The sequence below is a fragment of the Ranitomeya variabilis genome, chromosome 5 (assembly GCF_051348905.1).
Source record: "Ranitomeya variabilis isolate aRanVar5 chromosome 5, aRanVar5.hap1, whole genome shotgun sequence".
Classification (NCBI taxonomy): Eukaryota; Metazoa; Chordata; class Amphibia; order Anura; family Dendrobatidae; genus Ranitomeya; species Ranitomeya variabilis.
The window spans coordinates 533,442,336-533,467,567 of record NC_135236.1 but is presented as its reverse complement, the minus strand read 5'-3'; the positions used below and the strand labels follow the sequence as shown (position 1 = coordinate 533,467,567).

Here is a 25,232-nt window from a genome sequence, read left to right as displayed (position 1 = left end):
GCCAGCCTCTGATTGGCTGGAGATGTGTATTGCAGCACAGAGAGCCAGAGAGTCCCAGCGCCGCAATACACTTCAGGCGAATGTAAATAAAACATAGTTTATGGTCCATATCTACCCTGCCAGCTTGTGAAGAAACGCCAGACACCAGAAGTATTATAAAATAATGGTTTCTTTTCTTTCTTCTCTATGCATTTCAAAGTGCAACCAATTTCTTCTTCAAGTAACAAAGAACAAATAGGATCAACGGGACCCCTCCTGCTTGTCCCAGGAAGAGGATGACGAATAGGATGCCGCACATCGAGGGAGCAGAAGAAGGTGAGAATAATTGTTTTTTTTTTTTGTTGTTTTTCTTTTTTTTTTTCATGTAGAAAGGGGACCATAAAATGGTATGAAAAGCTTGGGCACCCTTGGTCAAAATTTCAAAATTACTGTTAGAGTTAACAGTTAAGCAAGTTGAAGACTAAATGATCTCTTACAGGCTTAAAATTAAAGAGGACACATTTCCTTTGTATTTTAGGCAAAAACAATATATATTTTCATCTTTAAATTTTAAAAATTCCAAAAAAGAAAATGGGCCTATGCATAAGGTTGGGAACCCTGTATGGTTAGTACCTAGTAGCACCCCCTTTTGCATGTATCACAGCTTGCAAATGCTTTTTGTAGCCAGTCAAAAGTCTTTCACTTCTTGATTGAGAGATTTTCATCCATTCTTCCTTGAAAAAGTCTTCCTTTTCTGTGAGATTCCTTGGTTGTCTTGCATGCACTGCTATTTTGAGGTCCAGCTGCAGGTTTTCAATGATGTTCAGATCAGGGGTCTGTAGGGGCAATTGTAAAACCTTCAGCTTGCGCCTTTTGAGGTTGTCTATTGTGGACTTTGATGTGTGTTTAGGATCATTACCCATTTGTAGAAGCCATCCTCCTTTCAACTTCAGCTTTTTTACAGAAGGTGTTATGTTTGCATCAAGAATTTGTTGAAATGTCATTGAATCAATTCTTCCTTCTACCTGTGAAATGTTCGCCCTGCCATTGGCTGCAACACAACCTCAACGCATGATTGATCAACCCCATAATTAATGGTTGGTTAGTTTTCCTTTCCTCAAATTCTATGCCCTTTTTTCTCCACACATACTTTTGATCATTGTGGCAAAAGAGTTCTATTTTAAGCTCAATAGGACTTGTTTCCAAAATGATTCAAGCTTGTATAGATGTTCTTTTACATACTCATGATGCTGACTTTTGAGAGTAAAAAATAGGTTTTCTTCTGATGACTCGTTCTTATGTCTGCTAAATCTTTCTGAATTTTTTTGCAGTCAAGCAAGGGTTCTGATTTGCCTCTCTAGCAATCCTATGAGCAGCTCTCACTGAAATGTTGTTTGGTTTTCCAGATCTTATCTTAACCTCTACTGTTCCTGTTTACTGCCATTTCTTAATTACATTTCAAACTATGGAAAGGGCAACTTGGAAATGCTTTGCTATCTTCTTATACCTAAACTTATAATAAAGCCACAAAAGAGGACTAAAATCCTCCAAAAAATTAAAAAGAACACAGAAGAAAAAAGACAGCATTCTGTGTGTTTTGATTTAGATTTTAATTATTGTTTTTTCTTGCATAGTTTTAAATGTTAGTCTCTCTTCTGCGGTGTGATGGACTTTACCTGATTGTCATTTCGCTGACCTCGTTATTTCCCTGGAATGCCCTATGAAGAAATCATTCTTTTGCGGAATGGAAGCACAAAGATATGGAAAAAAATCCCATTTCTTGTATTATCATCTATTGTTGTTATGATCTTAAAAGCATGTAAAAAAAAAAATGTTGTTAAATTTTTGTAATATTTATTTGATGCATGCACATTACAATATCTTTATCGGGTTATGTGTTTTTTCTATCTGACCGCTGCGGTTGTGGTGCGAATGCGCCGGTTTGCCATCCGTTGCTGCCCCGCGTCATCCGGCGTTCTGTCATAGCTAGTGCCTGACTGGGGGTTTGGCCTCCTCTTGGATGTTGGATGGCAATGTGCCTGGTCACGTGGGTATGGTGCCGCCGACCGCGGGCGCATGCGCCATACACAGCCCAGCGGTGGCCGGTCATATGATACACACATGACCGGTTACCATGAATATAAAAGGTCCTGTAGGAAACCATTAACACACCTCCCCTTGAGAAAGCAAGGCTATAGAGCGGCAAAACGGGGTTGTCAGGGTGCATCCAGCGGTGTACTTCAGTCTTGGTAAGATGACCCTTTTATTCAACTTAACATAGGTTGATTTTTGTGACCATATGTTTTAAGGGGGCAGTATGGGAGAGGAATCCCCAGAGAAGATTCTACGACAGCCACTGGGCTATATTGATTAATGTCCTCCCTCCATTAACCTTTGGAAGCAGGTGGATGGACATTGTAGGTGATGGAGTCCTTAAAATATCATGTTGATTGCAGCCCTTTAGTATTACATGTAGTACTGAGTGCGGCCAGTGTTGGTGTCCTTTTTAATCACATCTTTTAAATCTTGTTTGTTAATATATGTTTGATGGTCTGTTTCAATAAAGGTTGTTATAGAAATTTTGCCAAAAACTCCAATGTTTCTCCTTTTTGAAAATAATGAAATATCGCAGCATATAGACAAATAAGGATCTCTAACGAAGTGCAGCCATATGGGGGTCTTCAGTAGATTCCTGACGGCCAAGGCAATCCAACAGTATTAATAGTTCACATAACAGGAGGATGATAGGTGATTACATTTTCTCATCACGCTGATTGCACCACTTAAGTACCACTATCAGAGATTTAGGGTGTTAAACATCGCAGCAGTAATCGAACTTAGATATGGAGCTTCTAAGCCCAATCTATAAACCCACAGTTGACATGTGCCGTAATAGTATATGCATGTACATGTACGTATTGGAGAAAACAAACAGTAATAGCGACCAAATATATGTGACTAGTTGGGTTTGAATACAAAGCATCAGAAATACCTAGATTTTTCTGTATTCACAGTGTGAAGAGGAGTAATATTCATAATGCTTCTTTTAGTATCTGTCTCAATGGCTAAAAATGTGCTCTCTTAGCAGGATATCCATCACCTTTTGTTATACCCTAAATAAGGTACAAGATATAGAGGATCTAATTCTGCTGCTCATCTGCAGAACAAAGCAAGGAGTATATTCTTTTATGAGACCATTATTATTTTTTATCTGTATGACTACAGCGAAAATGATTTACCAGCACTGAATAATTCATCTGCTGATGGAGTGGACCGTATGTATGATTTCTCACTGATTACTTTGCAGATGGGAAGGACTGCAGATCCTTTTAATGAGATTGGGAGGGATGCATATACAAAAAAAAGAGATAACCCTACAGTCTGAAATTACTTCTGCCTGGAGAGATAGTTTCTTCTTCATTTCACTACACCGCAAGTAAAAACAGTGCATAGCAAAATACGTAATTAGAATGGTGTTTTTTTTTCCCAGACTGGAATAACGTAATGTAATATAGCCAGGACTGCAGAGTAATATTTATAAACTATGTGTTGCATTAACTCACATCTAATTGTATATGCATTTCTGCTATTTAATATGCTTTGTCTGAGAATGAAGGTAGAAGCGTCTTTACAGCATTAGTAACGGTGAGAATATTGCAATATTACACAAGTAATTCTGCAACACGCTGGTCCTGTGACATGAGAAATAGATAAAGATCGGGGCCTTTGGCCATAACAATCTGTTTGCAGTTTGCTGTTTGCTGTTTTTCCAGTACTAGGTCAGATGTAAAAGTATTTCATTCATGATGCCCAATGGACCGAATGTTCTATAATAGTCTCTATATTCTTGTTCCTTTTCTCATCGTGCGTAACAGTAAAAAATGTTGTAAAATTCAATCTTCAAAATGGATTGTTTGCTATGGCTTGTTAAAATTCTTAAGGTTTTGATGATATATAGTTAATCCATTAATTTAGTACTTGATGCACATTACGCTTTGCTAGTGCTGTATATTTAGCTCAAAGCTATGATTTATATTTCTAATTTAAAATATCTGTTTGAGTCGATGTTTTTTTTTTATTTTCCTGCTTGCTGATTGGAGGACTACAAGTGCCATATACTCCAAGCGAGAGCTGCTGAGTGGAGTAAGAGCTGCATTTTAAAGGGAACCAAAGTACTGCAGTGCGCAGGCGCCAGGAAAGGTCAGAGAGGCCCAGCGCCTGTGCACTGCAGTACTTTGCTCTGCTCTCAACAGGGCAGACAAAGTACACCTGCGCCAGAGCCGCGGCATGAATGCAAGAAGAGGACATCATCATAAGAAGATGGGAGGACCAGACCGCAACGCCCATCGGACCACAACAGAATCAGGACCGCCCCTGGGTGAGTATAATCTAACCTCTTTTTCTCATCTTTCAAGATACATCGGGGGCTTATCTACAGCACTAAAGAAAGCTGTAGATAAGCCCCTGATGCCGGTGGGCTTAGCTCACCTTCGATTTTGGGGGTGACAGGTTCCCTTTAAGTGCAGGGCTGCAGATAAGTGCATAGTTAAAACAATATCATAATTTGTGATAACTGTGTAATAGTATTTATTTGGGGAATTATCTGTGTTTGTGGGCGGGATAAAGCTTGGGGAAGAAAACAAAATAGAGGATCTTGTTATTGGTGCATGTGATCAAGTGTCTGTGATTTAAAAGCTTCTAGTAGCTTCCATTAGCCACACCTGTGCTTGCTGGTTGGAGGACTACAAGTGCCATATACTCTAAGCTATGGCTGTATTTTAAGTGCAGGGCTGCAGGGAAGTGTATAGTTAAACACGGTATCATAGATTAACACGATTTTATCTGTAATGTTATCCCATTAGTATGTGCTCCATGGACAATGCAGCCAGGTGTGCATCTTGTCAGATGTATGCATGTCTTGACCAGCCGTTAGAGGGTGAATATATCTGCACTCAATGTCAGCGACTTACATGTTTGGAAGCCCAGGTAATGGATCTAAATGTGCAGCTGGCAACACTCAGGAGCATTGCAAACCTGGAGAGGAGTTAAGAGCTCATTGAGCATGCTCTGGCTGGGGCCAGTGATATGGAGGAGGGCAGCGGTGGGGAAGATCAGGACCTAGAAGTAGGTAGCTGGGTAACAATTAGAAGAAGGGGTACGGAGAAAAGTGCCAGGGAGCCCAGTCCTGATCTGGCACAACCTAGTAAATATGCCTGTTTGTCTGATATTAGGAATGCAGGCTCATGACTGCGATCACTATAGATAGATGCTGCTCCTAGCAATCAGGAAAGTGACTGTTGTAAGAAGGAGAGAAATAGGAGTGCAGCAAAGGCCAGACAGATGTTGGTGATAGGGGAGTCTATAATTAGGTGGACAGACAGGGTCATCTGCTGATGAGCCCGTGAATGCCGAACAGTGTGTTGTCTGCCAGGTGCTTGGGTCTGGCATATTGTGGATCAGATAGACAGATTGCTGTGTGGGTTTGTAAAAAATCCAGCGATCATGGTACACATTGGTACAAATGAAAAAGTTAGAAGGAGGTGGAAGATCCTTAAAAATGATTACAGGGAAATTGAAGAGAAGCTGAAGGCCAGGACCTCCAAGGTAGTGTATTCAGCAATACTTCCAGTGTCAAAAGCATCACTAGAAAGACAGCGGGAGCTTAGAGATAAATAAGTGGCTTAGAAATGGTGCAGGAAGAAAGTGTTTGGATTCGGTAGGGATGGACTGCATCTCAATGGGGAGGGCGAAGCTATGCTTGGGAAAAAAAGGTCAGATGAATGAAGGAGCTTTTAAACTAGGATCTGGGGTAGGAGGTGTTAGGTGTCGAGTTCCCGCTGCTGCACAGGGGGGAATCTCGAACCACGTCTGCTGCGGTCTCCCATTCTTCTCCAGCTGCAGTGGAGCCTGCTCAGCAGAGACGTCGGTCCCAGCATCTGGCTCAGGCAGATACTGTGCACTTGGTTACTGCTTCTCTTCCAGGCTCAGCCATTGTAACCAGCACTGTTCAGCTGCGAGCATATGCTCCTGGGACTAAGTCCTGCTTTTCTTCTACTGAGCATGCCCAGGGATGACCTCTCATTGGAGGTCAGGGGTCACATGTTCAGGTCCTGTAGCAGCTCCTATTGAACCACTAGGAAGGTCCCAGAGAGCTTCCTCTATAAAAGGTTTGCATGGCCCCACGGCCATGCGCTAGTATAAACTTGATAACATGTGTGTGTAGATGAATGACTGTCGATGGACGGAAGCTCTTTAATCATTCCCATTCCTAGTGTTGTTGACTGCTCGTGAATGGTGGAAGCTATCTAGCTCCCGACAGTGCTGCCTGCACTCCTAGCACACGTTACATTGCCTTTTGCAGTTCCCGCTTATCAGTGCGCTTTCCTGACAGCCTGTCAGTATAGGGTAGGAATTCCCCGCTTGGACCCTGCATCTGACTCGGGGCGTCCTCAGGCGTGGGCTCAAAAGCCACTGAGGGTCAGAGCGAGTCCAATCACCAGATTAGTGGGGGTGATTCATAGGGATCCCACTAGTGTCTTGCAGCTGCACCCTGTGACTGTTAACAGGGCGTAGCATATTTTGGCAGCTCTGTGAAGCAACAGAGTTCGCTACTACTCACACGGGGTGAAGTCTAACCCACGTGTGAACAAGTGTCCATCCGCCATTACTCAGCAGCAGGTATCATCTCTGCACAGTGGACCCCGGGCTGCGAACGCACCTCATATCTACCTCTTTATTATTTGGTGCATTCCGCTAGCCCTAACAGGATGGGCATTGTGCTAGTAAGGTGATAGTGGGGCCATAGGGAAAGTGGGGGTGGCTGGAGTATGTAAGGAAAGCAGGGAGCTGAGGAGGAGTAAAAAATGCGCTAATAATATTAAACATCTGCTGCAAAATGTCTTGCAAACAAAATGAATAAACTAGTGACTCTGATGTCAGTCACAGAATATGATGCGATGGATGAAAGCCATGACTGGGTGACAAACTTAGAGGGTTACACTATATTTAGAAAGGACAGGAAAGACAAAAAAGTGGAGGGGTGTGTATTTTCATTAAATCCAACTTAAGTCCTGTGCTCAATGATGACATTGGGGGAGCTGCGCAATGTAGAGTCAGTTTGGGGTGGTAATAATGGAAAGCTGCTTATTGGAGTTTGTTACAAGCCACCTAATATAGCTGAACAGGTAGAGAATGAAATGCTTCAATAAGTTTAAAGGGCAGCAAATAATGATAGGATCCTTATTGTGGGGGATTTTTGCTGTTCAGATTTTTAATGGGACATAGACTCATCTGGATGTGCTAAAAGCTCTAAGTTCTTATCTGCAATTTACGACAATTACCTTTCTCAGCTGGTAGATGAACCAGCCAGGGAAGATAATCTGTTAAATCTGGTTCTGTCAAATAGACCAAATACAATTTCAGATCTACAGGTCAGCATTTGGATGCAGTGACCATAATAGGTAAGTTTCAAAGTATTTTTCAATTAAACATTCCAAAGTGAAATGCAAAAACCTGGTTCTTTAGGAAAGTTGATTTCAACAAATTAAGGGAAGAGCTTAATTGTGTAGATTGGGAACACGTCATGGTAACTGGAAATTCCAACAATAAATGGGGCATGTTTAAGGAAATACTACTAGAATGCTGTAGAAAAGTTATGCCGTCTGGTAATAAAATGTCCAGAAATAAAATGAAACCATTTTGGATAAATAAGACAGCACAAAGTTTAATAAGACTAAAACAAGGAGCATTCAAAATCATGAAGGTCGAGAATACAGAAATTGCATTTCAGGAGTATAAAGATCTCAATAAGAAATGTAAAACATAAATCAAGCTAACAAAGTTATCTGCAGAGAAAAAATCGCCAGCAACATTTAAAATAAATTCCCCAAAAAGTTATAAATACATCAATGCCAAAAAGAAAAAAAATAGTTGGTATAGGCCCCTTAAAAGATGATAATAAGATAATCATAGAGGACAAGCAAAAGGCTGCGATATTAAACAGGCATTTTTCATCCGTATTCACTAGTGATGAGTAGTGTTGAGCATTCCGATACCGCAAGTATCGGGTATCGGCCGATACTTGCGGTATCGGAATTCCGATACCGGTATTCCGATACTTGCCGCGTATCGGATACCGGAATCGGAAGTTCCAAGATTCAAAATTCAGAAATTCAGCCAATGAGAATGATTCCAAGTGTGGGCACATCCTGTTTAGCATGGAGGGCATGAAAGTACTGGCAAGGCTGTGATTGGCTGCTGAAATGATGTCATGATGCAGTTTAAAAGTCGCTGGCGCCATTTTGCGATCACTCTGCTGTGAATTCAGTTAGTGACAGGACGCTGTTTGCTGACTGAGGGACAGTTTAGAGATAGCGATTTGCTTCTTTGTGCTTTCCAAAGGCTAATTTAGCAACCGCTGTGTTCACCTACTAGTCACCTTGCTTTTGCCTTGTAGCGCTGTTTTCACAGCGATCTGCAAGGTCTGTGTGTGTGTGTGTGTGAGTGCAGCCCACTCTCTAGTCTGAGTGCAGCCACATAGGCCATCCATAGCTGGTTGTATTCAGTTCAGGGAGGGTGGTTCATTGCCTCATACTGTTTTTTTTTTTTTTTTTTTTTTTTCAAGTAGTGTAGTCTGCTGCTAATTTATTAAAAAAAATCCTATTAGTGTCTTTCCACCCGTCTCCAGCTAATTTGTGGAAAAACACTACATAGGATAAAGTAGAGGAGGGTTTTTGGGCCTTGCAGCGCCGTTTACGGCTGTCTGCACGGTCTCCGTGTGACTGCAGCTCGCCCTGTAGTCTGTGAGCAGCCGTAGCCTGGTTGTCTCCAGCTCAGGGTTGTTCACTGCGTCATACCGCCAAATCAATTTTAATTTTTTTTCAAGTAGTGTAGTCTGCTGCTAATTAATTTAAAAAAATCCTATTAGTGTCTTTCCACCCGTCTCCAGCTAATTTGTGGAAAAACACTACATAGGATAAAGTAGAGGAGGGTTTTTGGGCCTTGCAGCGCCGTTTACGTCTGTCTGCACGGTCTCTGTGTGACTGCAGCTCTATCTGTTGTCAGTTCAGCCCCCAAAAAAGAAATAAATAATAAAGTTCACCAAACACACCAGTTACACCACTTTACATTTCTGTAGGCCACATTAGCTCATATTAAAGTCTAGTCCACACTTTAGAAAATTAGTGTTTCTTATACCTGTTAGGAGGAGTTGCTCAGGAATAAGCACACAAATCCGTTAGTACTTTTCTGCTTATCTTTATCAGTCAACCAAGATGAAGAAGGCAGTGAGTAAGACACGTGGGCGTGGGCGCGGAGCAGGGAGGGGACGTGGGGATTCTGTGCCTGCTGCGGGCACCGGTGACTCATCAGCACCCACTTTCACCAGGCAACAGTCGTTCATGCGCAGCTTTGTGTCAGAGCGCCTACACCGCTGCTGCGTGAAGACCAAATTGAAGCCGTTGTCGGATGGATGGCAGCTAATGCATCAACTTCCATTAGTGCCACATCCTCTCAGACACAGAGCACTGGAGAGCAGCCATCTGTCTCTTCACCACCTGCCAAATTGCCCAGGCAGACAGAGAGCCCAGGACAGGAGCCGTCTCTACTTCTGTTCTCTGAATCTCTTGGCTTGGAAACAGGGGGCCAGCCAAGCAGCATTGGAGAAATGGAAGAAGAGGCAGGGTGCAGTGATGCCCAACAGCTTTTTCTGTCTTCCTCTGAAGAGGCGGGTGGGCCAGTGGCTCCGGTCACCACATCGCAGGCCGCATCAGCTGATGATGACACTCAGGTGCCACTTACTGGTGCGTGCTCTGCTGCTGAGACTACCCAGGAGGAGCAGTTGGGGGCAGAGGGTAGTGTAGATGATGAGGTCCTCGACCCATCTTGGCGTGAGGGACAGGAAGGTGGTGGGAGCAGCTCTGAGGAAGAGATTCTCCGTACGGCCCAAAGAGGGAGAGGGAGGGGGAAGACTGCGGATCCTGCAGCCTCCGCTTTGGCACCCGTTAGGAGCATGTCTCTTCCAAAAGCCAAAAAGGGCGCTCCCAAGACTTGCAGTGCCTGGTCCTTTTTTGACACAGTTGCAGATGACATTTGCTATGTCAGATGCAACGTGTGTCATCACAAAGTCAAAAGAGGTCGAAATGTCAGCAGCCTCAATACCTCCAACATGTGGAAACATGTGCGCACCAGGCACCCGGCGTTGTTAGAAAAACACACTGAAGAGGTAGGCCAACCAACAGCGGCAGCTACCACCTCTTCAGCTCGTGTTGCCTCTTCCTCTAGCTCACACGCAGCTGGTTCGGCTTCCTCCCAGGATCGCCGTGGAAGAACCTCTGGCCCTGTTGTCCAGAGACCCGCTGTAATTCCACCCGCAGCACCACTTTCCCAGTCATCCACACACTCCCAGCCCAGTCTACAGCCATCGGTAGTACAGGCATGGGAGAAAAGGCGGCCTTTCTCGTCAAACCACCCACGAGCACAGGCTCTGACTGCAGGCATTGCCAAACTTCTTTCACTGGAAATGCTGTCATTCAGGCTGGTGGAGACTGACAGCTTCCGTGACTTGATGTCATTGGCAGTCCCACAGTACAATGTGCCCAGCCGCTTTTACTTCAGCAGGCAAGCCGTCCCTGCCCTGCACAAGCATGTGGAGGGACACATAAAACACGCGCTACTGAACGCCGTCAGTAGCAAGGTCCACCTCACCACCGATGCGTGGACCAGTCAACATGGACAGGGGCGATACCTTTCCCTCACTGCCCATTGGGTTAATGTCGTTGAGCCGGGTACAGACCGTGCGAGTGGCGCAGGACGTGTCCTGCCCACTCCAAGGATTGCAGGAATCCATTCTGTACGCATTGACTCCTCCTCTTACACCAGTTCCTCAGAATCATCGCTGCAGGAGCCGTCACAGTCCACCTCCACATGGACCCGTGATGAACGTGTACCTGTTACGACCGACATGAGCACAGCCGTGGCCAAACGTCAACAGGCCGTCTTGAAATTAATTTTTTTGGGGAATCGTAGCCACACAGCGCAGGAGCTCTGGAATGCCATCAAGCAGGAGAGCGATGTGTGGTTTGTGCCAGCTAATCTCCAGCCAGGCATGGTAGTGTGTGATAATGGCCGAAATCTGGTGGCAGCTCTGGGCCTCGGCAACCTCACTCACATCCCATGTCTGGCACATGTGCTCAATTTGGTCGTGCAGAGCTTTTTGAGGGACTATCCGGATCTTGATGCACTGCTGCACAAGGTCCGCCTAGAGTGTGCTCACTTGCGGCATTCCAGCACGGCAAAAGCGCGCATTGCGGCTCTGCAGCGCCGACACCGCCTGCCGGAACATCGCATCATATGTGACCTACCTACCAGGTGGAATTCCACGTTACATATGTTGGAGCGGTTGTGTGAGCAGCAGCAAGCTGTAATGGAGTACCAGCTGCTTCAGGCGCAAAAAAGTCGCAGTCAGCGCCGTACAGACTTCACAACCACAGAGTGGGCCACTATGAATGACGTCTGCCAGGTTTTGCGTCCCTTTGATTATTCCACGCGGATGGCGAGTGCAGATGATGCACTAGTCAGCATGACTGTCCCCCTTATCTGCCTGCTTGAAAAATCACAGCAAGCGCTAAGGGATGATGTTGTGGAAGAGGTGGAGGATGAGGATTCACCATTTCCATCATCTTCTGGACAGTCAGCGCCACGTGGTTCCTCACAAACGCTTAGGCAGGGGACAGTTTGTGAGGAGGATGAGGAGGAGTCAATGGAGGAGGAAGACATCCGTCCAGAGGAGGGAGTTACCGAATTGTCCAGTACTCAGTGTGTACAGCGAGGGTGGGGTGATGACGAGCGGGCAGAGATCACGCCTCCAGCAGGGGACAGCGTTTCTTGGGCAGTTGGCAGTCTGCAGCACATGGTGGATTACATGCTGCAGTGCCTGAGAAACGACCGCCGCATCGCCCACATTCTCAACATGTCTGATTATTGGGTGTTCACCCTCCTCGATCCTCGCTACCGGGACAACGTAGAAAGCCTCATCACACCGTTGAACCGTGAGCGAAAAATGCGGGAGTACCAAGACACACTGGTCAATTCCATCATCTTCTCCATTCCAACTGAGAGAAGTGCTGCTAGTGCATTCCAAAGCAGCTCAGTGCGTCCAGGCAGTGGTGGAGGCTCTGCACAAAGAGGGAGCAGAAGCAGTGCCTCTGCCCAAGGCAAGACCAGTATGGCCCAACTGTGGCACAGTTTTCTGTGCCCCCCACAAAAGTCTACACCATCACAGACGGCTCCAGTCAGCAGGAGGCAACGGTTCCGTCAGATGGTGACAGACTACATGTCTTGCCCTCTTGCTGTACTCCCAGACGGCTCTTCCCCTTTCAAGTTTTGGGTCTCAAAGCTGGATACATGGCCAGAGCTAAGCCAGTATGCATTGGAGGTGCTGTCTTGCCCTGCGGCCAGTGTATTATCGGAACGTGTCTTTAGTGCTGCAGGTGGTGTACTAACTGACCGTCGCATGCGACTATCCTCCGATAACGTTGACCGGCTTACTTTCCTGAAAATGAACAAGGCCTGGATCTCGCAGGAATTTGCCACTCCTCCTCCTGATTAAATAATTAGGTCACTGTATACGTTATCCAGGTCTCCTGTTGTGTTCATCTTTCTACCACCTGAACTTAAATTCCTGTGCTCCAACACCGCCAGTTGAGGCTCAGAAGTGCCGTCTGCACAGTCAAAACATACGACCCAGTGTTATTGGGTTTCAGTAACGTCAGCTGATCCCCAGCTGTGTAGCCGGCAATGTGTCATGCGACCGCCACGCTGACACAACAACTGAAATGTAAGGGAATCTGTCCCCCCCCCCCAAGGCGTTTGTTACTGAAAGAGCCACCTTGTGCAGCAGTAATGCTGCACAAGGAAAAGGTAGCTATTTTTGTTTAGCTCCTTGCACACGCAGAACTTAACACTTATAAAATGTGTCCCCTGCAACCGTAAAACCGTCCCGGAGGTGGGACTTTCCTTCGTAATGTGACGCAGCATAGCCGTCATTCCTACCCCCCCGGCGCCGCGCACCGGCTCCTCAGCGTTGTTTTATTCCGTCCCGGAGCCTGCGCTGTTATGTTATCCCGTGGCCAGGCACACTTAGCGCTGCCCGTCTTCTGGCATCATTTGGTGTCAGGATGGCTGCGCCTGTGCGGCCGCGCTGGCAGAGAGCCCGCCTCGCAGTGTCTTCTGATTTAATCCCACTGGGGGCCTGGGATCCATGGACATGCGCAGTGCATATCTGAACCTCCACCTCTCACTCATTTCCCTATGGCTTCTTCAGACTGTTCGGTGTCAGCTGGTCCCTAATAGCATGCCACGGCCGTGACACCGCACAGTCTTAAGAAGCCGTAGGGAGGGGAGTGAGAGGCGAGGATATGCACTGCGCATGTCCATGGATCCCAGGCCCCCAGTGGGATTAAATCAGAAGACACTGCGAGGCGGGCTCTCTGCCAGCGCGGCCGCACAGGCGCAGCCATCCTGACACCAAATGATGCCAGAAGACGGGCAGCGCTAAGTGTGCCTGGCCACGGGATAACATAACAGCGCAGGCTCCGGGACGGAATAAAACAACGCTGAGGAGCCGGTGCGCGGCGCCGGGGGGGTAGGAATGACGGCTGTGCTGCGTCACATTACGAAGGAAAGTCCCACCTCCGGGACGGTTTTACGGTTGCAGGGGACACATTTTATAAGTGTTTAGTTCTGTGTTTGCAAGGAGCATGATGAAAAGAGCCACCTTTTCCTTTTGCATCTTTTGTGCTGCACAAGCTGGCTCTTTCAGCTACAAACGCCTTGGGGGGGGGGTTAAAGGTTCCCTTTCGACTTTCTCAGGCTTCGGCCTACATTGTGTTCCTCTGCTTTTCCACCTGTCCCTGGGCTCCAACACCGCCAGTTGCCGTCCAGAAGTGCTGTACGCACAGTCAACAGTCCCTCCTCTGTTATTGGGGTTCAGTAACGTCAGCTGTTCCCCTGCTGTGTGTGTGGCAATCCCTCCTACCTCCTCCAACCTCCTCCTCCTCCACCTGTCCCTGGGCTCCAACACCGCCAGTTGCCGTCCAGAAGTGCTGTACGCACAGTCAACAGTCGCTCCTCTGTTATTGGGGTTCAGTAACGTCAGCTGTTCCCCTGCTGTGTGTGTGGCAATCCCTCCTACCTCCTCCAACCTCCTCCAACCTCCTCCTCCTCCACCTGTCCCTGGGCTCCAACACCGCCAGTTGCCGTCCAGAAGTGCTGTACGCACAGTCAACAGTCGCTCCTCTGTTATTGGGGTTCAGTAACGTCAGCTGTTCCCCTGCTGTGTGTGTGGCAATCCCTCCTACCTCCTCCAACCTCCTCCTCCTCCACCTGTCCCTGGGCTCCAACACCGCCAGTTGCCGTCCAGAAGTGCTGTACGCACAGTCAACAGTCGCTCCTCTGTTATTGGGGTTCAGTAACGTCAGCTGTTCCCCTGCTGTGTGTGTGGCAATCCCTCCTACCTCCTCCAACCTCCTCCAACCTCCTCCAACCTCCACCTGTCCCTGGGCTCCAACACCGCCAGTTGCCGTCCAGAAGTGCTGTACGCACAGTCAACAGTCGCTCCTCTGTTATTGGGGTTCAGTAACGTCAGCTGTTCCCCTGCTGTGTGTGTGGCAATCCCTCCTACCTCCTCCAACCTCCTCCTCCTCCACCTGTCCCTGGGCTCCAACACCACCAGTTGCCGTCCAGAAGTGCTGTACGCACAGTCAACAGTCCCTCCTCTGTTATTGGGGTTCAGTAACGTCAGCTGTTCCCCTGCTGTGTGTGTGGCAATCCCTCCTACCTCCTCCAACCTCCTCCTCCTCCACCTGTCCCTGGGCTCCAACACCGCCAGTTGCCGTCCAGAAGTGCTGTACGCACAGTCAACAGTCGCTCCTCTGTTATTGGGGTTCAGTAACGTCAGCTGTTCCCCTGCTGTGTGTGTGGCAATCCCTCCTACCTCCTCCAACCTCCTCCTCCTCCACCTGTCCCTGGGCTCCAACACCGCCAGTTGCCGTCCAGAAGTGCTGTACGCACAGTCAACAGTCGCTCCTCTGTTATTGGGGTTCAGTAACGTCAGCTGTTCCCCTGCTGTGTGTGTGGCAATCCCTCCTACCTCCTCCAACCTCCTCCTCCTCCACCTGTCCCTGGGCTCCAACACCGCCAGTTGCCGTCCAGAAGTGCTGTACGCACAGTCAACAGTCGCTCCTCTGTTATTGGGGTTCAGTAACGTCAGCTGTTCCCCTGCTGTGTGTGTGGCAATCCCTCCTACCTCCTCCAACCTCCTCCAACCTCCTCCTCCTCCACCTGTCCCTGGGCTCCAACACCGCCAGTTGCCGTCCAGAAGTGCTGTACGCACAGTCAACAGTCCCTCCTCTGTTATTGGGGTTCAGTAACGTCAGCTGTTCCCCTGCTGTGTGTGTGGCAATCCCTCCTACCTCCTCCAACCTCCTCCTCCTCCACCTGTCCCTGGGCTCCAACACCGCCAGTTGCCGTCCAGAAGTGCTGTACGCACAGTCAACAGTCGCTCCTCTGTTATTGGGGTTCAGTAACGTCAGCTGTTCCCCTGCTGTGTGTGTGGCAATCCCTCCTACCTCCTCCAACCTCCTCCAACCTCCTCCTCCTCCACCTGTCCCTGGGCTCCAACACCGCCAGTTGCCGTCCAGAAGTGCTGTACGCACAGTCAACAGTCCCTCCTCTGTTATTGGGGTTCAGTAACGTCAGCTGTTCCCCTGCTGTGTGTGTGGCAATCCCTCCTACCTCCTCCAACCTCCTCCTCCTCCACCTGTCCCTGGGCTCCAACACCGCCAGTTGCCGTCCAGAAGTGCTGTACGCACAGTCAACAGTCGCTCCTCTGTTATTGGGGTTCAGTAACGTCAGCTGTTCCCCTGCTGTGTGTGTGGCAATCCCTCCTACCTCCTCCAACCTCCTCCAACCTCCTCCTCCTCCACCTGTCCCTGGGCTCCAACACCGCCAGTTGCCGTCCAGAAGTGCTGTACGCACAGAGCCAAACACCTCGCCAATGTGTTAGTGGGGTTCAGCACCGCCAGCTGTTCCCCTGCTGTGTATACGGCAACGTGTACTGCGACCGCCACGCAGTCACAACAAGTTTACTTTAAGGGAACCTGTCCCCCCCCCCCCCCAGGCGTTTGTTACTGAAGGAGCCACCTTGTGCAGCAGTAATGATGCAAAGGGAAAAAGTGCCTCTTTTCGTGGTGCTCCTTGCACATGCGGAACCTAACAGTTATGAAATGTGTCCCATCACAGCGTAAAACCGTCCGGTAGGTGGAACTTTCCTTTGTCGTGTGACGCAGCACAGCCATCATTTTTACCCCCTTGGCGCCGTGCGCCGCCTCCTCAGCGTTGTTTGAATCTGTCCCGGAGCCTGCGCTGTTAGGTTAGCCCTTGGCCATGCACACATTTTGCGCTGCCCGTCTTCTGACATCATTTGGTGTCAGGCTGGCTGCGCCTGTGCGGGTGCGCTGGCCGAGATCCCGCCTCGCAGTGTCGTCTAATGTAATCCCACCGCGGGCCTGTGATCCGTGCCCGTGCGCAGTGCATATCCTCGCCTCTCACTCCCCTCCCTACGGCTTCTTCAGACTGTGCGATGTCAGCTGGTCCCTAATAGCATGCCACGGCCGTGACACCGCACAGTCTGAAAAAGCCGTAGGGAGGGGAGTGAGAGGCGAGGATATGCACTGCGCACGGGCACGGATCACAGGCCCGCGGTGGGATTACATTAGACGACACTGCGAGGCGGGATCTCGGCTAGCGCACCCGCACAGGCGCAGCCAGCCTGACACCAAATGATGTCAGAAGACGGGCAGCGCAAAATGTGTGCATGGCCAAGGGCTAACCTAACAGCGCAGGCTCCGGGACAGATTCAAACAACGCTGAGGAGGCGGCGCACGGCGCCAAGGGGGTAAAAATGATGGCTGTGCTGCGTCACACGACAAAGGAAAGTTCCACCTACCGGACGGTTTTACGCTGTGAGGGGACACATTTCATAACTGTTAGGTTCCGCATGTGCAAGGACCATAATTAAAAGAGCTAAGTTTACCTTTTCCAGCATTAGTGCTGTACACAATGGCTCTTTCAGCTACAAACGCCTGGGGGGGGGGGGTTAAAGGTTTCCTTTCAACTTGCTCGAGTGCAGGCTTCGGCCTACACTCCGCTCCCCCTGCTCCTCCTGCTGACCCTGGGCTCTAACACCGCCAGTTGGGGCCCGGTACTGCTAGCTGCACAGAGAAAAACACCAGCCAATGTGTCAGTGGGGTTCAGCACCGCCAGCTGTTCCCCTGCTGTGCAGCCAGCATCGTGTCCTGCAAAAGCCACGCAGACACAAGAACTGAAATTGAAGGGAACCTGTCCCCCCTCCCCCAGGCGTTTTTACGTTATCCAGCCACCTTGTACAGCGGTAATGCTGCATGTGTGCAAGGTGGCTCAGAAACGTATTCTCCTCGCACATGTGGAACTGAAAACACGTCTGCAATGTGTCCTCTGTGTGACCATTTAACCGTCCCGGTGGTGTGACTTTCCTTTGTAATGACACGCTGCAACCCCCTTGGTAGCGCTGCCCGTCTTCTGGCATCATTGTTTGGCTGGCTGCGCCTCTGCGGCCGCCCTGACCCACACAACGCCCCTCGGTGTCTTATTTATTGGGACTGCGAGGGTGTGATTGATGGGCAGGATCAGTGCATCAGTTCGCCTGTCCCTCCTCTCCTTCCGCCTTCTTCGGACTGTGCGGCTTCATGGCCGTGGCATGCGATAAGGGATCAGATGACGCCGCACAGTCTGAAGCGGGTGTAAGGACCCGAGTGTGAGAGGCCAACATATGTGCTGCGCCAGGCCCTGAATCCCAGCCCCGCAGTGTTTTTACAATGTTAAGACACTGCGGGGCTGGGATTCATGGTCATCGCGAACCGCACCGGCCGACATTAAATGATGTCAGAAGATGGGCAGCGCTAACAGCGCTAGGCCAGGGGATAACACGACAGCGCAGACTCCTGTACAGCAAATAACAACGCTCAGGAGGCTGCACCCAGCACCAAGGTGGGATTCTTGACATCTGTGCTGCGTCTCATTACAAAGGGAACTCGCGCCTCCAACACAGTTTGACTGTATAAAGGGCTAAATGTTATACGTGTTTCATTCATCGTGTGCAAGGAGCGAAATTAAAAGAGCAACCTTTGACTTGTGCAGCACTACTGCTGCATAAGCTGTGGCTCTTCTACTTTCTAACCCCTGAGGGGGGGTTAAAGGTTACCTTTGAAATTGGTTCAAGTAGGCTTCGGCCTACACTCTGCTCCCCCTGCAGAGCCCGGGCTCCAACACCGCTAGTTGCTGTCCGGAAGTGCTGGCTGCACAGAGCCAAACACCTCGCCAATGTGTCAGTGGGGTCCAGCACCGCCAGCTGTTCCCCTGCTGTGTAGCCGGCAACGTGTCCTGCGACCGCCACGCAGACACAACAGACCCAAAGCTGCCGCCAGTGCAGGCTTCGGCCTACACTCCCCTCCCCCTGCTCCTGCTCCTCCTCCTCCTGCTGACCCTGGGCTCTAACAAACCGCCAGTTGGGGCCCAGATGTGCTAGCTGCACAGAGAAAAACACCAGCCAATGTGTCAGTGGGGTCCAGCACCGCCAGCTGTTCCCCTGCTGTGCAGCCGGCAACGTGTCCTGCAAAAGCCACGCAGACACTTGCTCTTGGACCTTCTGCTCCCCATCCTGGTTCCAGTACCGTCAGCTGGTTCCGGGCAGAGCCTTTGGCTTAGGTGCCTCCCTTTGGTATCCGAGTTCCACCAACGTCAGGTGGTCCTTGGTAGTGCTTTCAGGCACGGGTACCTCCTGCTTAGTAACCGGGTTCCAGTAACGTCAGCTGGTCCTCGGTAGTTCCATTGGCTCTTGGACCTTCGGCTACCCATCCGGGTTCCAGCACCGTCAGCTGGTTCTCGGCAGTGTCTTTTGCTCTTGTACCTTCTGCTCCCCATCCTGGTTCCAGTACCGTCAGCTGGTTCCGGGCAGAGCCTTTGGCTTAGGTGCCTCCCTCTGGGTATCTGAGTTCCACCAACGTCAGGTGGTCCTTGGTAGTGCTTTCAGCACAGGTACCTCCTGCTTAGTAACCGGGTTCCAGTAACGTCAGCTGGTCCTCGGTCGTTCCATTGGCTCTTGGACCTTCGGGTAGCCATCCGAGTTCCAGTTCCATCAGCTGGTTCTCGGCATTTTCTCAGCCTTCTTGTACCTTCTGCTACATTTCCAAGTTCAAGAGACTAAACACGATGACCCGGAAGACCACCCCTAAGATGACGACGACACCAGAGACGACAACCACCGTGATGACGACGACCCTGGAGACGATGACCCTGAAGACCACCCCGATGACGACGACCCCGGAGACCACCCCGATGACGACGACCCCGGAGACGACGACCCTGGAGACGACGACGACCTGGAAGACCGAGAAGCAGAAGAACAAGAGGCTGCAGAACAAAGAGCAGAAGGACATTAAGCATAACACAAAATATCAGAGCAAAAAATATTATGTAAATTATAAGCAGAAGAAGACTAAGCAGTGTATGGGGGTGAGTCCGTTCCTCCTCGTGGTGCCCCTGGATAAAGCCTGATGCTGCAGGCCAAACTGAACGCGGACAAATGTAACTGTTTTGTGACAGGCAGAACGGAAGGTGTAATCTTCAAACTTTTATAGATAACAACTACGGGAATGCCTGTCACAAATAAGAATATGATGAAGAAGTAGAATATGATGAAGATAATAGTAAACTAAAAACAATATGAACAATGTAACCCAAAAAATAATAGGTAGAAGATGAAGAAGAAGATGAATAAGGTGAAGAAGTTGATGTCAAAGAAGCTGATGATGAGGATAATTAAGAAGAAAGCGTGGGAGAAGTAAAAAAAAAGGTGAAGGGCGTGGAAGCAGTGAAACATCAATATCTGACATTAAAAAAAAAATTAACATAGTCAAATTCTTTCTAACGCCGAACGTCATAAAAGAAAACGCAAAATCCTGCTATTCTATTACATTGGGCTAAACCTCTGTGCCTTTAATATCTCCGCCACGTCCCCCAATACATCCTACATTATTCTTAGTTGTTTTCCTTCATGTAGAATGAACCTACAAGTGTATAAAGGGTTTCTTTTAATTCCGATATTTTCGTCCCATTGACTTGCATTGGGATCGGGTATCGGTATCGGATTGGATCCGATATTTTGACGGTATCGGCCGATACTTTCCGATACCGATACTTTCCGATATCGGAAAGTATCGCTCAACACATGTGGGGATTCCCTAGCAACCAGGCAACCCCAAAAGTACTTATGCTGGCTAACGGATGTAAATCATTCAGCTGCTGCGCTAAAAACTAAAACTCTGAGCCCTAAAAATACTCGGAGGACCCCGAGCATGCTCGAGAAATCTCGAGTAACGAGTATATTCGCTCATCACTAGTGTTCACCAATGAAATGACTGTTCCAAGGATCATACAACAAGGCGAAAATCAAAGTTTACCACCTGAAACAATTTGTTTAACACAAGAGGAAGTACGTCTCCATCTGAGCAAATCAAACATTGACAAATCCCTTGGCCTAATTGGCATTCATACACGGATACTGAGGGAATTGAGCTCAATAATTGACAGACCACTGTATCTTATATTCTTAGACTCTCTTGTTACTGGTTTGGTGCCACAGGATTGGAGGATGGCTTACGTGATACTGATATATAAGAAAGATAAAAAGGTGGATCCAGGCAACTACCATCTGGATAAGTCTGACATCAGTAGTGTGCAAAGTTTGTGAGGGCATTATAAGAAATGACATGCAGAAATATATTGCAGAAAGTAATATAATAACTGACAACCAGCATGGATTCATGAAGAATAAGTCGTGTCTAACCAACATGTTGAGTTTCAATGAGGAGGTAAGTGCAAATCTCGATGTTGGTAATGCAGCTGATGTGATTTATCTGGACTTTGCAAAGGCATTTAATACTGCATCACATAACAGCCTTATACTGAAGCTAAAGATGCAAGGGCTGGGGGAAACTATATGTAGATGGGTAAGGAATTAGCTATATGACAGGAAACAAAGAGTCATCATAAATGGTACATTCTAGTGATCAGCGAATATACTCGTTACTCGAGATTTCCCAAAGTTTTTCTTGCCGCAGCTGAATGATTTACATCTGTTAGCCAGCTTATGTACATGTGGGGATTCACTAGCAACCAGGCAACCCCCACATGTACTTATGCTGGCTAACAGATGTAAATCATTCAGCTGCGGCAAGAAAAACTAAAACTCCGAGCACTAAAAAATACTCGGGAGGTCACCCGAGCGTGCTCGGGAAATCTCGAGTAACGAGTATATTCACTAGTACATTCTCTAAATGGGATATAGTCAGCAGTGGGGAACCGTGGGGATCTGTGCTAGGACTGATTCTTTTTCACCTTTTTATTAATGACCTTGTGAATAGGATCAAGAGTAAAGTGTCAGTCTTTTCTGATGACACTAAAATATGTAGGATACTAAAATCTGACCTTGACAGTACCAAATTGCAATATGATCTGGAAAAAAATGTCTGAATGGGCAAACACTTAACAAATGAGGTTTAAAGTAGATAAATGTAGAGTAATGCACCTATGATGGAGTAATCCTATAGCTACATATTTATTACATGGGAGTATGCTTGGGGCTACAGGACTGGACAACCACTTGGGTATTGTGGTTGCAAGTAAGCGAAGCAAACAGTACTTAATGTCAATAAGCAGCGACAAAAGCAAATAAAGCAAGTAAATCCTGCGATCCCAACATATTATTACCCCTTTATTAACAACTGGTTAGGCCACATCTAGTATATGGAATTCAGTTTTGGGTTCCACATTTTGTAAAAGATATTCAGGAGCTAGAGTCAGTTCAAAGGAGGCCAGCTAGATTATTACAAGGGATGGAAGTCCTCTCATATGAGGAGAGGTTGGAAAGTTGGGCTTGTTTAGCTTAGAAAAAAATATGCTTCAGATGGGATCTCATTTACATGTATAAATGTATGTGTGGTCAGTACAAAGGACTAGCACATGACTAATTCCTTCCAAGGACTATACTTAGGACCAGAAGGCACTTATTATGGGTGGAAGAAAGGTGATTCTAACAACTAAATAGTAAAGGGTTTTTTACAGTTAGAGCTGTCAGACTGTGGAATGCCCAACCACAAGAGGTAGTAATGGCAGACACTATAACAGTTTAAAAAAAAACCGGCTGGATGATTTCCTCAATACACATAACATTGTAAGTTATAGCTAATTAAGTGACAAAATGCACAATGGGTGCAGAAAGGTTGAACTTGATGGGCCTAGGCCTTTTTTCAACCTGTGCAACTATGTAATGCAGTTATGGCATGCACAAAAAGTATAGTATAATTTTTACTAAGCTTATGGAGGCTGGGAAACATAAACTGCACCAACCTTTTAATATTTGCCATAAGGGAACGCAACAGACAGTAGTATTGTCCTCTCACTTTTGACAGTATAATAATAATCTTTATTTAGCGCTAACATATTCCGCAGCGCTTTACAGTTTGCACTCATTATCATCGCTGTCCCCGTTGGGGCTCACAATCTAAAATCCCTATCAGTATGTCTTTGGAATGTGGGAGGATACCCACGCAAACATGGAGAGAACACACAAACTCTTTGCAGATGTTGTCCTTGGTGGGGTTTGAACCCAGAACTCCAGCGCTGCAATGCTAACCACTGCACTACCGTGCTGTATCCCAGACAGTTCAAGTGACGTCATGGTAAACTTGAGTACAGGTATCTATTTAGTTCACGAAGTCTCAAGTAGTACACAAAGCCTCGGAGAGAAGAAACTACTGGAGTTCACTATGATGTCACTTGCACTGTCTGGACTATCGGTGGAAGTGAGAGGATCACACCTGCAGCAGGAGCACTCTCTCACGCCACACATTTAGAGACTCTTTATGATAATTGAATTTACTCTCAATCAGACAATAGTCAAACGCAAACCCAATTTTCAGGACCTACTAGCTCGCACTCTAATATTATTGATACTTTCTTTAATTTTTCTTTCCAGTATTATACACATATAGGCACATGTTCTGGTGCATTTATTGTGATCAAGCTATAGATTTTTGCTCACCTTTACTATCATTTAACTATTGCATCCACTTGTATCCATACAGACTTGTACTCTGAGTATACTTTTTGATAATAGGGATTTTTGTTTTTGAGTGGTGTAATTTTTTTCTGTTTTCCTTTGGGTTAATTATGTTAAAGGAAACCTGTCACCAGAAATAATGCTGTTAACCTGCAGATGTGCGGTTAATCTGCAGGTTAACAGTGTTATGATGCTGTCCAGCGCCTACACGCAGCCAAATGCAGCGGGAAAAATTGATCTTTATTCTCCCTGCCAGCATTCTGTATTCAGTCATGGGGCGGGGGCCATTCAGTCCTGTTCTGAGTATACAGCAATGTAGAGCCAGTGTCAGTCATATCCAGGGGCACGGTTACACAGGCCGCTCTGTATACTCAGAGCAGTAATTGTGCAAAGTAGTGGCGAGAATATTATTAACAGCTAAAAAATGAAGTGGGGAAATACCCAATACCTATAAATTGGGACAAAAGGGTACAAAAACCGCTACCTAAAGAGTGAATGGCAGACTATTCGGTATACTGAAACAACAAAGAACCCAAAGTATGGAAATCAATAGATATATGCCCACATAAGGAAGGGGAAATATCCCTATATGATAGCCAAAATAAAACAGTAAAAGGAATCAATATAAAACCATAATAAAGTATAAAAATATCTTTATTAGAAGTATAATGGTTAAAAATGGCACCTACAAGTGTGTGCCTGTAACTGGAGGTAAATATAAACTATGTAATAAAAAAATATATATAAAAATTATATAAATGTATGCATAAAGATACATACGTGAAAGTAAACTAACATCAATAAAACGGACACAAAAAAGGCAAGGTATACATCCAGAGGAATACCAAAAATTCATATGCTTGAACCACGCAGCACATAATAGTGCATAGAACAATATAAAATGCACCACACCATAAAACAAAATAAAAATATAAATATATATATGTATCCAACCGCATATATAAAAAGGGGTATGTGTGCAAAAAAGTGCAAATAAAGTGCACAAGTGCAAAAACACAATATGTGTGCAAGCCTATTATGGGCAAAAGAAAACACTCCAAATGTCAATATTACTACAAGTATGTGTGAACAGTGTGAATAGAGCACACATTAATGGGCACCTGGTTCAATGAGCAAAAGTCAAGTGGATGAAGTATATACCTTGTCCTTTAGGGTCCGATCCTCCAGGTACAGCGCACCCCGACGCGCGTTTCGGAATTTATCCTTCATCAGGGGGTGATGTACGGGAGGAACCGGAGCTATATATATACTCATACTCAGCATGCCGATGAATGGGGCAGAGGCGAAGCGGCGCGTGCGCCACCAGGAGGACCCGGAAGTGTGCAGCGCCCGTGTCACGCGACCCGGCAGTAAGGGCTGTCATGGTAGCAAGGACGCGAGATGCACAGCAGGCGGGACACAGGCGACGCATGCGCACAGCGACGGCACCCGGACATGGGCGAGCTAAGAGAGAAAGGGGGAGAGAAAAGAAAAATAATAGAAAAATAATGTGCGGTATACATGCATACATACAAAGGTAATGCATAGAACAATGCACAGAAGTGCAGGGATGTGGTGACACTAAAATTGTTGGTGAATGTGTTAGGACATAATAAAGAATACATATAAATGTATGTGTAAACAAAATAGCAAACAAGGGAATTACATGGGTAATAATGTACATATGAAAAAATGCACAAACATATATACATATATGCATACACACACATATACACATATATATATATATATATATATATATATATATATATATATATATATATATATATATACATACGTATCAACAAAAAAAGGATAGCAAGAGAGAATTGAACAAAAAGGACTGTCACATCCAAAGGACTTCTCTACACATGGTAAGTACAGCAATATATATGCATCAGGAAGTCCAGGATGAACAAAAAAATAAATAAATAACAAAATGAATACAGTGGTATGCAAAAAAGGAGAGTGTCCCATCCAAAGGACTTCTTTGCAAATGGTAAATACAGCATATATATATATGCATCAGGAAGTGCAG

At 46.9% G+C, this 25,232-nt stretch overlaps 1 long non-coding RNA gene across 1 annotated transcript in view; it reads right to left on the bottom strand.

Moving 5' to 3' along the window:
- The window catches only part of LOC143773815 (uncharacterized), a 30,764-nt gene extending 6,313 nt beyond the window's left edge, over positions 1 to 24,451 (bottom strand). Inside the window, exon 1 of the long non-coding RNA XR_013215379.1 lies at positions 24,356 to 24,451. This is a non-coding gene — a long non-coding RNA (uncharacterized LOC143773815). The remainder of the gene's footprint in view (positions 1 to 24,355) is intronic.
- Positions 24,452 to 25,232: the final 781 nt, after the last annotated feature.